General features: G+C 44.8%; 1 long non-coding RNA gene across 1 annotated transcript in view; it reads right to left on the minus strand.

The window, feature by feature from the left end:
- The window catches only part of LOC310693607, a 107,963-nt gene extending 97,873 nt beyond the window's left edge, over positions 1-10,090 (minus strand). Inside the window, exons 1-2 of the long non-coding RNA XR_014519269.1 lie at positions 9,496-10,090; positions 9,145-9,247 (exon numbers count right to left, since the gene is read on the minus strand). This is a non-coding gene — a long non-coding RNA (uncharacterized lncRNA). The remainder of the gene's footprint in view (positions 1-9,144; positions 9,248-9,495) is intronic.
- Between the last annotated feature and the right edge of the window lie 2,714 nt (positions 10,091-12,804).

Here is a 12,804-nt window from a genome sequence, read left to right on the forward strand (position 1 = left end):
TGTTGATATTTCTTCCGGCCATCTTGATTCCGGCTTGGGATTCATCCAGCCCAGCCTTTCGCATGATGAATTCTGCATATAAGTTAAATAAGCAGGGGGACAATATACAGCCTTGCTGTACACCTTTCCCAATTTTGAACCAATCAGTTGTTCCATATCCAGTTCTAGCTGTAGCTTCTTGTCCCACATAGAGATTTCTCAGGAGACAGATGAGGTGATCAGGCACTCCCATTTCTTTAAGAACTTGCCATAGTTTGCTGTGGTCGACACAGTCAAAGGCTTTTGCATAGTCAATGAAGCAGAAGTAGATGTCTTTCTGGAACTCTCTAGCTTTCGCCATAATCCAGCGCATGTTTGCAATTTGGTCTCTGGTTCCTCTGCTCCTTCGAAATCCAGCTTGCACTTCTGGGAGTTCTTGGTCCACATACTGCTTAAGCCTGCCTTGTAGAATTTTAAGCATAACCTTGCTAGCATGTGAAATGAGTGCAATTGTGCGGTAGTTGGAGCATTCTTTGGCACTGCCCTTCTTTGGGATTGGGATGTAGACTGATCTTCTCCAATCCTCTGGCCACTGCTGAGTTTTCCAAACTTGCTGGCATGTTGAGTGTAGCACCTTAACAGCATCATCTTTTAAAATTTTAAATAGTTCAGCTGGAATACCATCACTTCCACTGGCCTTGTTATTAGCAGTGCTTTCTAAGGCCCATTTGACTTCACTCTCCAGGATGTCTGGCTCAAGGTCAGCAACCACACTACCTGGGGTATACGAGACATCCATATCTTTCTGGTATAATTCCTCTGTGTATTCTTGCCACCTCTTCTTGATGTCTTCTGCTTCTGTTAGGTCCTTACCACTTTTGTCCTTTGTTATGCTAATCTTTGTACGAAATGTTCCTTTCATATCTCCAATTTTCTTGAACAGATCTCTGGTTTTTCCCATTCTATTGTTTTCCTCTATTTCTTTGCATTGCTCATTTAAGAAGGCCTGCTTGTCTCTCCTTGCTATTTTTTGGAAATCTGCATTCAATTTCCTGTAGCTTGCCTTCTCTCCCCCGCTATTTGTAAGGCTCGTTGGACAGCCACTTTGCTTTCTTGCATTTCCTTTTCATTGGGGTGGTTTTCGTTGCTGCCTCCTGTATAATGTTACGAGCCTCCATCCATAGTTCTTCAGGCACTCTGTCCACCAAATCTAAATCCTTAAACCTGTTCCTCACTTCCACTGTGTATTCATAAGGGATTTGATTTAGACTCCCCAATTCTCCCTGCAGGTAGAAGGATAGCATATCAGGGGGAAATATTCTAGCCAACCCCACCCCCTGCACTGCTAGTATTCCTTCTGCCACTTCATTATTCTGTCACCACATCCTCATATCATTGTGTTGCATGTATAGAATTGTCTGAATGTTTGTGCAGATACTTTTTTATATAAAGGAAAGCTACAGAAGCTGTAGAAGTCATAGCTCAGTTGGCAGAACACGAGGCGCTTCATCTCAGGGTCATGGGTTTGAGCCACACATTGTGCACCAGATTCCTGTATTGCAGGGGGTTGGACTAAATGATCCTTGTGGGCCTTCCAACTCTACAATTCTAGGATTTTATGTCAGCCCCCACCTGCAGCCTGAAGTACCGTAGTTCCCTCCAAACACATGTTTACCTCCTCAGTGAGCACTTGAGACCAGCACCATCAGATTAAAAGACTAGATCATTATCAGCCTCCTGTAGTGCAAAACACATTTGGTATTGTGTATTGTGTGGTGGTTGCCAAACATGCCCTGATGTCATGGCATGCATTCCCTGCTCCCATTAGCAATGTGGGGAAGGAAGTTAAGTAAGACCATGACATCAGGCCCCATGTCACTTGTCCTTTAAAAGGGAGAACTGCAGTTCAGGCCATTGTCATCCTTGTGAAGCAATGGCTGGGTATGTTATTTACAACAAAGTCTGCAACTAGCTGTCTTGTGAAGCTCATACAGTGCTGGGATAGCTCAGAGCAATATTATATTCCTAATTTGATATGAAGGCAAGCAGTGCAGGTATCCAGAGCCTCTGAAGGATTTCTTTGGGTAAGTCAACACCATAAAGAGCAGGATGCCTGCAAATACTGTAAATAAAGCTCCTACCTGAGCTAGTAAGATTTAGCACAATATTTTGCAACGCATAGTGTTTTGCTGGTGATGGCTTGCTGCTGACAGATGCAGTTTGATTTTAGAAGTCCTACTGACGACTGTGGCTGTAGGCCATAGCAAGGTCCCTGTTTGACCAGCTGCTGAACACCAGAAGCCCACAAGGGCTCCTTTATCAAGTTCATGAGCTCTCTCAGTCTAGACTCCAAAGCCATCTTGGGAACAGCGTTTTATAGATAATATATTATTATTATTATTATTATTTCAGGAAGTTTTTAATGTTTTTTACATTTTACATGTTACGTTTCTATATGTGCTGAAAGGCGCCCAGAGTGGCTGGGGAAACCCAGCCAGATGGGTGAAGTGTTAATAATAAAATGTTAATTATTATTCTCAAGAGCAGAGCTTGTTCAGAAACCAGATAGAGGGTATCTGTTTCTTAACATTAAAAAGTCAAAATGGGCCAAACTAGAAATGGTGAGGGCAGCCATGTTTGTTGCTTATGGGTCTGCCCCATTCACACATTATGTGTGAGTTCAAAAGTCTAACATTTACCACAAAAAGTGCAGGCTGGTAAGGGGAGCTGAACTCTTCCCACTGCCCTACTATAATTTTCCGTGTTCCATTAGGACAGGCACTGTGCCAATCAGTGCCATCCCAGTGCCAGTCAGAGGCTGGGCTGCTTGTTCCACATAGTCATTGGCTGAGCTGCTGTTACAAATACATCAGTTGCTCTCAGCAAAAAAATCATGAAAATTAAAGAAGTCTGGCAGGCTGTGGAACGGACATGTAAATAGAATTTGTCAGCAGTGCCCCATCCTGACTGTTTACATCAAATGGCAGACTTAGGTGTTTTCTTACAGTTATATCGATGCCCAAGTAACCACTACATTTCAAACAGCCTGAAGAGGGCATAGCAAAGAGGCATCCCTAAGAAAAAAAGGCTGCTATCCTAACCCACTTACTTGGGAGTAAGCGCCATTGACCTCTGTAGGACTTACTTCTGAGTAGACATGGTGAGGATTGTGCTGTTCATAATTCAGAGACACTGAATCCTCCTAAGCAAAAGTTATTTGCACACAATGAAGAGTGACGTGTTTCTGACATTTACTGCAAACTTTCCTCTTGCTCCGGCATTTCCTGATCATTAATGCTGAATTCTAAAGTCCTCAATTTCTTGATCATCTGATATTTTCACTTTTTAAAATCAATTTAATTTTTCATCATTATGAACTGCTTCAAGACTTTCTAAATGGTAAGTGGCATACAAATAATTTTAAACAATCATAAAAGATGGAAACACCCCTCCCCCCCTCCTCTGCTTCCTAATTGTTTAAACCAATCCATAAACCAATAATTTTTACATTGACCACGCATAATGAAACATATGGTGTAGATATGTGTCAGGGGTTCAGGAGCAGAGGCAAGGGCAAGGGAGGAAACAGAGAGCGAAGGGGAGGAGGCAGAAGAAAAGATGAGTGATGACGACGACCCGAGATCTCCGAGTCTTTCCAGTGAATCAGAAGATTCACAGAAAGGAGCACCAGTGGCCAGGGCAAGGGGGGAGTCTAGGGGGGCACCCCAGGAAGATAGAGCCAGAGGGGACTCAGAGGAGAGCAGTTGGAAATCGGGACCAGCGTCACCGCCAGAGAGCAGGGAAGAGGAAGGGAGCCAGGGGGCAAGCGCTGGCAGCTCACAACAGGAGGGAGGGCATGAGTCAGGAGTGGCCACACCTCCATCGGGGAGCGAGGAAACGGTCAAACGGAAAGTGGAAAGTTGGGCGCGCGCGCCAAGTTCAAATGCACAGGAAAGTGACGCAGTGGGCAGCCCTGGAAGAGAGCCAGGTCCTAAAGCCCGGCGCAAGGAGACAGGAGGGTCCGGGGGGTCGGCGTCAGAAGAATCCAGGAAGGAAGAGACCCCGGGGGGTAGAGGGACCCAGAGGAGGACAGTCAGGCGGAAAAGGTGGAGCCGGGCTAGGATATTAAGTTGGTGCACAAGGGGCGGAGACTCAGACGGAGCTTCGCCGATCTAGCCACTAGATGTAGAGTTGCACGCAGCAGCTTGAGAATGGAAACTGTAACTCAATAAAGACTTTTACTTAATGATCGCTGGCTAGCGTGATCCTCTGTGAGCTAGGATCTTTAAGCAGCTCTGACAATATGTTTCAACATTTATTATGCTATTTTGTGATTTACAAGTGACATTAAAAACTTGGTATACTTATTTGTAAAAAGGACGCGGGTGGCGCTGTGGGTTAAACCACAGAGCCTAGGACTTGCCGATCAGAAGGTCGGCAGTTCGAATCCCCATGACAGAGTGAGCTCCCATTGCTCAGTCCCTGCTCCTGCCAACCTAGCAGTTCGAAAGCACGTCAAAGTGCAAGTAGATAAATAGGTACCACTCCGGCGGGAAGGTAAACGGCATTTCTGTGCACTGCTCTGGTTCGCCAGTAGCGGCTTGGTCACGACAGGACCTAATGGTCAGGGGTCCCTTTACCTTTTTATACTTATTTGTAACATTATTCTTGTTTATAAAACCCAGTAAAATAAAATAAAATAAAAATAAATAAAAGATGGAAACAAAACTTTAACCATGAAAACATCCAGGCCAAATGTGGACTGAATTTCTGTTTTGGGTATGCCCTCCTAAGTTGCACCCCAAGACACAACAGCAGCTGCTCATGTATGCTAAAAGACTGAGGGGCCAAAGGAACAGCTGCCTTGACTCCAAATATGCAGACAGTTGAAGCTTCACCTCCAGATGCTGTAAACAAGTAAGGGAAGAGGGTGTTCAACTTATTTGCTTACCTTTTGTTTAGAATGTTTAAATCTATTCTTGGGCAGGAGGCTGGAAAGTAGGAGGAAAAGCAGGCGCACAAAGTTCACAAAATGAGGAACCAAAGAGACAGTGGGGATGGACTAAATCTCATGTAAGATCTACTAACAGAAGGATTTTGAGATACATAGCAGAAAGTTCTGGGACTTCCGGGGAGGCATCATGGCTGGTTAGTCATCTCGGTTGACAGAAATAATTAAGTGGTGATTAACGATAGATACCGTTTATCATATTATCCCTGAGGAACAGAGATAATGGGGAATAACTTCCAAATGCTCTGGAAGGATTGCTCCCTGCCGTGGGAGAGAGCCTCTGCCAGTCAGTGTTGATGATAGAGGGTTAGATCAGGGGTCAGCAAGGCTTAACGGGCATGGGCCAGATCACTTCCGCGGAGATACTCCGAGGTGCAGCATGACGCCAAAAGTCGCGTCTGCACATGTTTGTGGTGAAAATTGTGCCTGCACAGAAGCGATTTTTGGCATCTGGGCATGCGCAGAAGCGATTTCTGGCACCACGAACATGCGCAGAAGCGATTTCCGGAGCCACAGAAAAGAGTCTCCGTGCCGCGCTGCACCGGTTTCGCGCAGTGTGTGGGGACTCACCGAGTGGGCAGCTTGGTTCGGGGGTGGCTCATGGGCTGGTTAAGCTTCCGGCCCATGGGTCTTAGGCTGCCTACCTCTGGGATAGATTAACAAAAAGACTGTCTTAGTAGAAGGCAGCTTCCTGAGTTTCCTAATGTAGGATCACTCCACCTCCCTTTGTTGATTTGGAGCATGTTTTCCAGGTGAAATTCTATGTATATTTATTTAGGTGAAAGTCCCACTCCCCTCAGTGAGGCTTACCTTCAGGTAAGAGTGTACAGGATTGCCGGCTTCAAGCAATCAGGAGAGGGAAGTAATAAAGAAACAGTAGCAGTTTGGGCACAGGCAAACTGTGAAGCTAAATGCATGCTTCAGATATATTATTGCGGTAAAAGAGCTGCCAAAGAGCTGCCACATGCTGAAGGCAGCCTAGTTAGCTGAAGAGCTGGCAACAACGATTAAATTCTGATTTTTAATAAGTACAGGCAACAGAAAATTTACTGCAGAACCTTCTATTTATGGAACCTTTCAAATTCTAGCAACAAAGGATGGAACCGTTGTGAATTCAGGGAAGCTGGAATGTTAATGAGAAATTAGCATGACAGAGGACAGATACAGGTCAGAAAGCTCCGGAAAGGAACGGCTTGTCCTTTTTAATTATCCTATTTACAATTTGTTTAACTGATTTAAGAAAGACTTGAATGGAAACATAGCCTAAGATAGGTTTTATTTCTTGCCTCAGGTACACTGAGGCATAATGTTAAGGCTGCAATCCTCTATGCGCGTACCTGGGATTAAGCTCTTGTACATCCCTCACCTCAGGACAACTTACCTTTGTTGAAGTGGATTTGCTGTTTTGCTGTTAAGTGTCTTTGCATCTAAGCTGCCACATTCTTTAAAAAATACAAATTGCAACAGCTGGGTGTATGTTTGATAATTAATGGCATCAGATCAGGTATGGGAAATGAATTTAACCCCTTCCTCTCCTGCTACAGTCTTTGGATGAAATCTCTGTGCTCAAGTGCTCTCAATGACCTTGACGTCTCTCACACCTCGGGATGTGGTAGAGCAGGGACAAAGTTCTGACACTTATTTCACAGCAGAGTCAGTGTTGCTATTTGCCAATCCTATATGTCATTGCTATATGCAATGCCAAATAAATAAGCTTTTCTAGCAGAGAGAATAATAAGCTAAGCAGAGTGACTCTTTTAACTTGAAAAATTCAAACCAACCAAAACCAATCAAGATGTCACAAAACAGTAAGCAAGGGTTTGAGTCTACTTGACCTCTCCAGCAAAGTGTGATGTGGGAGTGAGAAAAAGGCTGCAAAACTAAGGGCACTTATTAGGAAGTAAATCTGACTGGCTTCAATGGGGCTGGCCTGCAAGAAAATATGCATAAATTTAGTTTGCTTAAATGGAGTTATTTTGGACATGATTGCCAATGTGTCTTTAACAGCTGTGTGGTAAGAAGAACTTCAGTTGATGATGCTCATCCTGCTACTTTATAGAATCATAGAATTCTAGAGTTGGAAGGGACCCCAAGGGTCATCTAGTCCAACCTCTGCAATGCAGATGGCCACCCAGCCTCTGCTAAAAGAATCTCCAAGAAAAGAGAGTCCATCACCTCCCGAGGGAGTCTGATCCACTGTCAAACAGCTCTCACTGTCAGAATGTTTTTTCTTGATGTTTAATCAGAATCTCCTCTCTCGGAACTTGACGCCATTGGGTCGGATCCTGGCCTCCAGAGCAGGAAAAGCAAGATTGCTCCATTTTCCATGTTACAGCCCTTGAGATATTGGAAGACGGCTATCATATTGCTCACCAGTCTCCTTTTAGCCTGGCTAGACATACCCAACTCCCTCATAGGGCTTGGTTTCCAAACCCTTGATCATCTGGCACACGTTTCAGCTTGTCAACCTCCTTCTTAAATTGTGGTGCCCAGAACTGGACTCGGGACTCTAGGTGTGGTCTCTGACCAAGCCAGAAGAGAGTGGGACTATTACTTCCCTTGATCAGGATGCTAGCCTTGAGGCAGCCTAGAATAGCATTAGCTTTTTTTGCTGCTGCATCACATTGTTGACTCCTCCTCAGCTTGTGGTCTACGAAGACCCCGAGATCCTTTTCACATGTACTGCTGTTTGAGAACAGCAGCTGGGAAGAGAAGAGAAGAGTTCAGGGATATTTTTTCAAAACAGTTTTATAAGTTGTGTGTCTTTGTTTCTCAATTTGATCTTTTTACATTGTTTTGGATGTTTTGTGGTATTTTATGCATTGTGGTTTGCTGTTATTTTTATTGATTATAAATTGGCAATTATTGTGGTTGATAAGTGTGAACTGTTGATATTTAATTTTACTGTTTACTATTAGGCTGGATCTAGACACAACAAAGAATCATTTCAGTTAAACGCATTGTAAACTCATACAACGAAATCCAGTCTGAATCAGAAGATGGGGGAATGCATTCGCAGGAAGATCAGCTTCTAACAGAAGAGGAGGGGGAATATTCAATACCCCCACCCCACCCCATTTTCAGGGTCTCATGAAGCAGAGAGACAGGCAGATTCCGAGAATGCACAGCTGAGACAGGAACTGCCCAGCTTTGAGATAGTAGCTAAGCAACAGGAAGGAGGGAGGCAGCTGAGCGATACATCAATTGATGGGGGGGGGCAGGTGGCATGAGTGTGTCAGAGAACTAAAGAGATGCAGGGCGGCGGGGGGGGGGGGCATCCTGTTGGAAGACTAAGAAAGATTCCAGCATAGTCATTTTTTCCATTTTTTTGGAAACAAAAAAGCTTCAGGTGAAAATGTTATCTCCCCGCAAGGAGTCCCCTGCCAGAGGCTATCTTCAGGTTCTGCCTATGAACCCCACAGGGTGGGGGCAAAATCCCTGCATCAGTCCCCTTCTCCTATGGGTAGGCATAGCAGTCCTGGGCACAGGAGACAGGCACCCCGGAGGGGAAGCCCAATCTTACATATAGGTGAAAACAGCCTGGGGCCTGGGTGGAAATGGGCCTGTGAAGCAGCAGATGTGAAATAAAACTGTCCCTCCAGCATCCCAGATGTGACTCTCTGCCTTCCTGGACTGTGCTGTCAGGTGTGGGCCCATGGAAGACAGAGAACCTTTGAGGTTCCCTTCCCCTGACATAAAGCACAGGGGTACGTTAAAAGATCAAGATTGGAACTGTGATTGTGTGGAGTTGGCAGTGAACTCTTGGCATTCTAATAACTCTTTAAGACGTGGTAAAGGTTGAAAGGATAAACTTCAGCAATGAACAGATTACACTAGAAGGTAACCCTTCCCTAAACTTCATTTCAGTATGGAGGTCTCCTTCCCCCACTCCTCATGCTATTGAGAGATGGCCTGGGTATGTCGCCAATGGCCAGCCTGTTGAGTGTTATCCAGGGTTGCCATATGTCCAGTTTTCCCCAGACCTGTATGAGATTCAAAGGGTGAAATCACCATCTGGGGGAATTTTTTAAAAATGAGCAAAATGTCTGAGGTTTTGCAAACAGAACCAGGAAGTGTGTGTGTGTGTGTGTGTGTGTGTGTGTGTGTGTGTGTGTGTGTCTGTCACTCTTTCCTTTCCCCATATCTATGGACACACCTGCTCTGTACAGAGACTTGCTTTGCAAGCAGAGCCAGGAAGTGTGCATGCAAGGATCCCTCTTCACCCTTTCCTCTCTCTATGGTGTGCCCCCATGGTGCCTGTTAAGTTGTGGGCGAACATAGCAGATGACACAGTGATTTCTCCAGAGAAGCTCTTTATTGTAAGCTGGACAGAACTGAACCACAAACAGCTCAGCCGGCCTGCTTTTATAGGCAGCTGGCTGTCAACATTGTAGCAACAACAACCCAGGGTTTCCCGCCTAAAATAACTGACGTGGACCTGAGTGAAAACTATCTACACTATTCCCCCTGCTGGCCCAGGGTGAAACTTTAGTACATAACAGTGCCTGCTGGGATGGGGCAAATCAGCTGATGAATGGCTCTCCTGCCAGGTTGGGGAAAGCCCCCCCTCCTGGTTTCATTTCACTACTTTTGGCCATTGCATGATTTTAAGGCAGAGGAAGGCAGGAGGTCTCCCTGGTGAGTTGCATCTGGGGCAGGAAAAGATTCTGCAGCTGTTTTGGAGGCGGCGCTTCAGGATGAGTGGTGGGAAATCCTTCCCCCGCCTGTTTAGAACAAGTCTCTCTCTCCCCCCTTAATGAACCCCCCCACAGTGAAGTTCTGCAGAGTCTGCCTGCTCTTCACCTTTCACTCCTCTTCCCAAGGTGTGAAGGGCCCAGCGTGGCTTCTACACCCTGTTGCTTCTGCGGAGAGGGTTCATGCCTCCCTCAGCGGCTGGATTTGACAGGTCCTACAGTTTGCAAGCGAGGATCAGGCGGCTAGTACACTTAGCAGTCTGGCCGAGAGAGGACCTCTGAGCATGTACAGATGTTCTACCACACCAAAAGAGCTACAGTGCCCATAAACATGTGCAGAGAGAGTTTAAGAACACAGGTAATGTATGTGGGCCTTTAAACAATTGTAAACGCTTATGTGGGTGGCGTTGGGATATAAACCACAGAGCCTAGGGCTTGCCGATCAGAAGGTCAGCGGTTCAAATCCCCGCAACGGGGTGAGCTCCCGTTGCTCGGTCCCTGTTCCTGCCAACCTAGCAGTTCGTAAGCGCATCAGAGTGCAAGTAGATAAATAGGTACCGCTCCGGCGGGAAGGTAAACGGTGTTTCTGTGCGCCAGAAGCGGCTTAGTCCTGCTGGCCACATGACCCAGAAGCTGTACTCTGGCTCCCTCGGCCAATAAAGCGAGATGAGCGCCGCAACCCCAGAGTCGGTCACGACTGGACCTAATGGTCAGGGGTACCTTTACCTTTACTTTACAGTTTGCAAAAAGAAGAAAAGTGGCTTTGCTTTGTTTTTTGAAAAAAGGCAACCCTGGGCAGAAGGGTGTTGTTCTTTTTCAAAGTTTTTTAAAAAAGCATTTTTACCCCCCTCCTTTCTCCCCTTCATCATCTCTCTTTCAATTATTGTGCTGCTGTTATTGGTACCTGCATGTTGCTGATCTTTCGGGTTCTGGCGGATCAGGGCTTGATACCCCAACTGGCAGGAAGAAGCATTTTTAAGAGGGAGACATCAAGGAGTGCAAGTAGGATAGTGATGAATAGTTTGGCTACATATAAAGACCTCCAGCCACGTGGCTAAGGTTTATGCACCGTGAAACAACAGCCAGTGCTGTTTCACGGGTGGGGTGTCTGCGCATGAGCTGTTCTATGGCTGCTTCCCGCATGCACACCCAACGAGCAACTTGCCTTCGCTTCAGGTGGAGGGATGCACCGCCCAGTACTGTTGCAGAGCAGCCATGGGATGGGTAAAAGAGAGGAGAAAATAGGAGTGGGGGCTCAGACTCGGATAACAGAAGAGGAGGGGAAAGAGCCCGTGTGAGCATAGAAACAACCTGCTCTTATTATTTTACTGTGGTGCCTGTACTGCCCCGGGGTTGGACTAGATGGCCCTTGGAGATCACTTCCAAATCTTCAATTCTCTGTTTCTATGAAGTGCATCAAAAAAGGGGTGTTAACATGCAGCTATTTGAATTCCACTACTACTCTCTAGGCACAAGATAACGCTTACTAAACTTAACATGACATTTTTGGTTAACCTTTTCTCTTTAAATTGATTTCTAGCTGTTAATAGTTTACACCTAGTGCAACTTCACCTGGCTCCGCTGCTGCTAATTTCACCCTGCTCTTGTATTCTGCCTTCTGCTATCCTGTATTTGCTGTCAATTTCATGCTGCTGCGGACCTGGCGCTGTTGCTCTGTGATGCTGCTGGTGTTGACAGGGTGCTCTCCTCCAGACTGTCATTTTATGTGTGGGATTCCCAGACATACTGGGAGTGCGCCATTTAAGTGGATGAAAGCACTCTGTCGCCCTAGTGCAACAAATCTACTTTTAAAAAATCCCAAGATTTTTTTGCAGTTCAGAAAGTGAGGGGGAATGCGCTGAAAAGTGCAGGATGGCTAATGGGAAAATCAGTAAGCCCTGCCCAAGCAAATCAAGAGGAATGCTCATTGTTAGCAGAAGAAATGCTCCGTAAAGACTGGGCATAGCCTAGTCCAGTTGTTCTCAAAGGGTTTGTGGTGGGGAGATTCAAGGGCAATGAATATATTTTGGGAATGATCCATGTTCTTCTGTCACTGCCTTGTTTTATACTTTCTGGATGTCCAGTGATCATATTATAAAGCAGTTGTGTTCTTCTATAAATCAAGCACTGCTAGTTGTTGTCACTTTTTGTTTTCCAATGTATTTCTTACCAGTAAAAAAATTGATGTGGCACAAGGAAATTTTTATTCTGAAGATGTGGCTTAGAGAAAAAAGTTTGAGAACCACCTCATGAGCTTTTGTGTGAGTAAATCAGGATGAATAATAATAATAATAATAATAATAATAATAATAATAATAATAATAATAATAATTTATTATTTATACCCCGCCCATCTGGCTGGGTTTCCCCAGCCACTCTGGGCGGCTTCCAAAAGAATATTAAAATACTGTGATACATCAAACATTAAAAGCTTCCCTAAACAGGGCTGCCTTCAGATGTCTTCTAAAAGTCTGGTAGTTGTTGTTCTCTTTGACATCTGGTGGGAGGGCATTCCACAGGGAGGGCGCCACTACCGAAAGGCCCTCTGCCTGGTTCCCTGTAACTTGGCTAACAGATTAACAGATTGTCAGGAGCTTTCATGTCACTTTGATCCCACTGAACTGAGCTTGTGAAGTATGTTGAGCTTGAATGAATTATTTTACTCCTCAAATGTCTTTTCTGTCTTTCAACTGATCTTGCTCTGTCAAGTGGATCTTTTAAAAAACAAAACAATTAAGAGTGTTACTCTTTTGTTTTCTTTTCCTAATGGGTACTGTTAGCCATACTCTTGGACTTAAGTCCACTGATTACAATTCTAATTATGACATAGTAAATATCACCCATTGATTCTGAGAGTATAGAATCAAGCCCATTGACGAGCAAAATTATTTTGATATGTTTTTATTTTGATACATGTCAAAAAGGGAGAAAAAGATATGGAAGAAATGGAAGAGGATGGATGTTTGTCAGCAGAAGGGGTAAGAGCTATATTTTCAAATGTTAAAACTATGAAAACTATATTAAAAAGCTAAAACACAAGTGAGGAAATATTGGAGAAAAATAAGTTTAAAAATTCAGTTCATTAATGGAACTTTGTTAATAATATTTTATAGAAGGTGG

The sequence above is a fragment of the Podarcis liolepis genome (assembly GCF_965112155.1).
Source record: "Podarcis liolepis genome assembly, chromosome: 1".
Taxonomy (NCBI): Eukaryota; Metazoa; Chordata; class Lepidosauria; order Squamata; family Lacertidae; genus Podarcis; species Podarcis liolepis.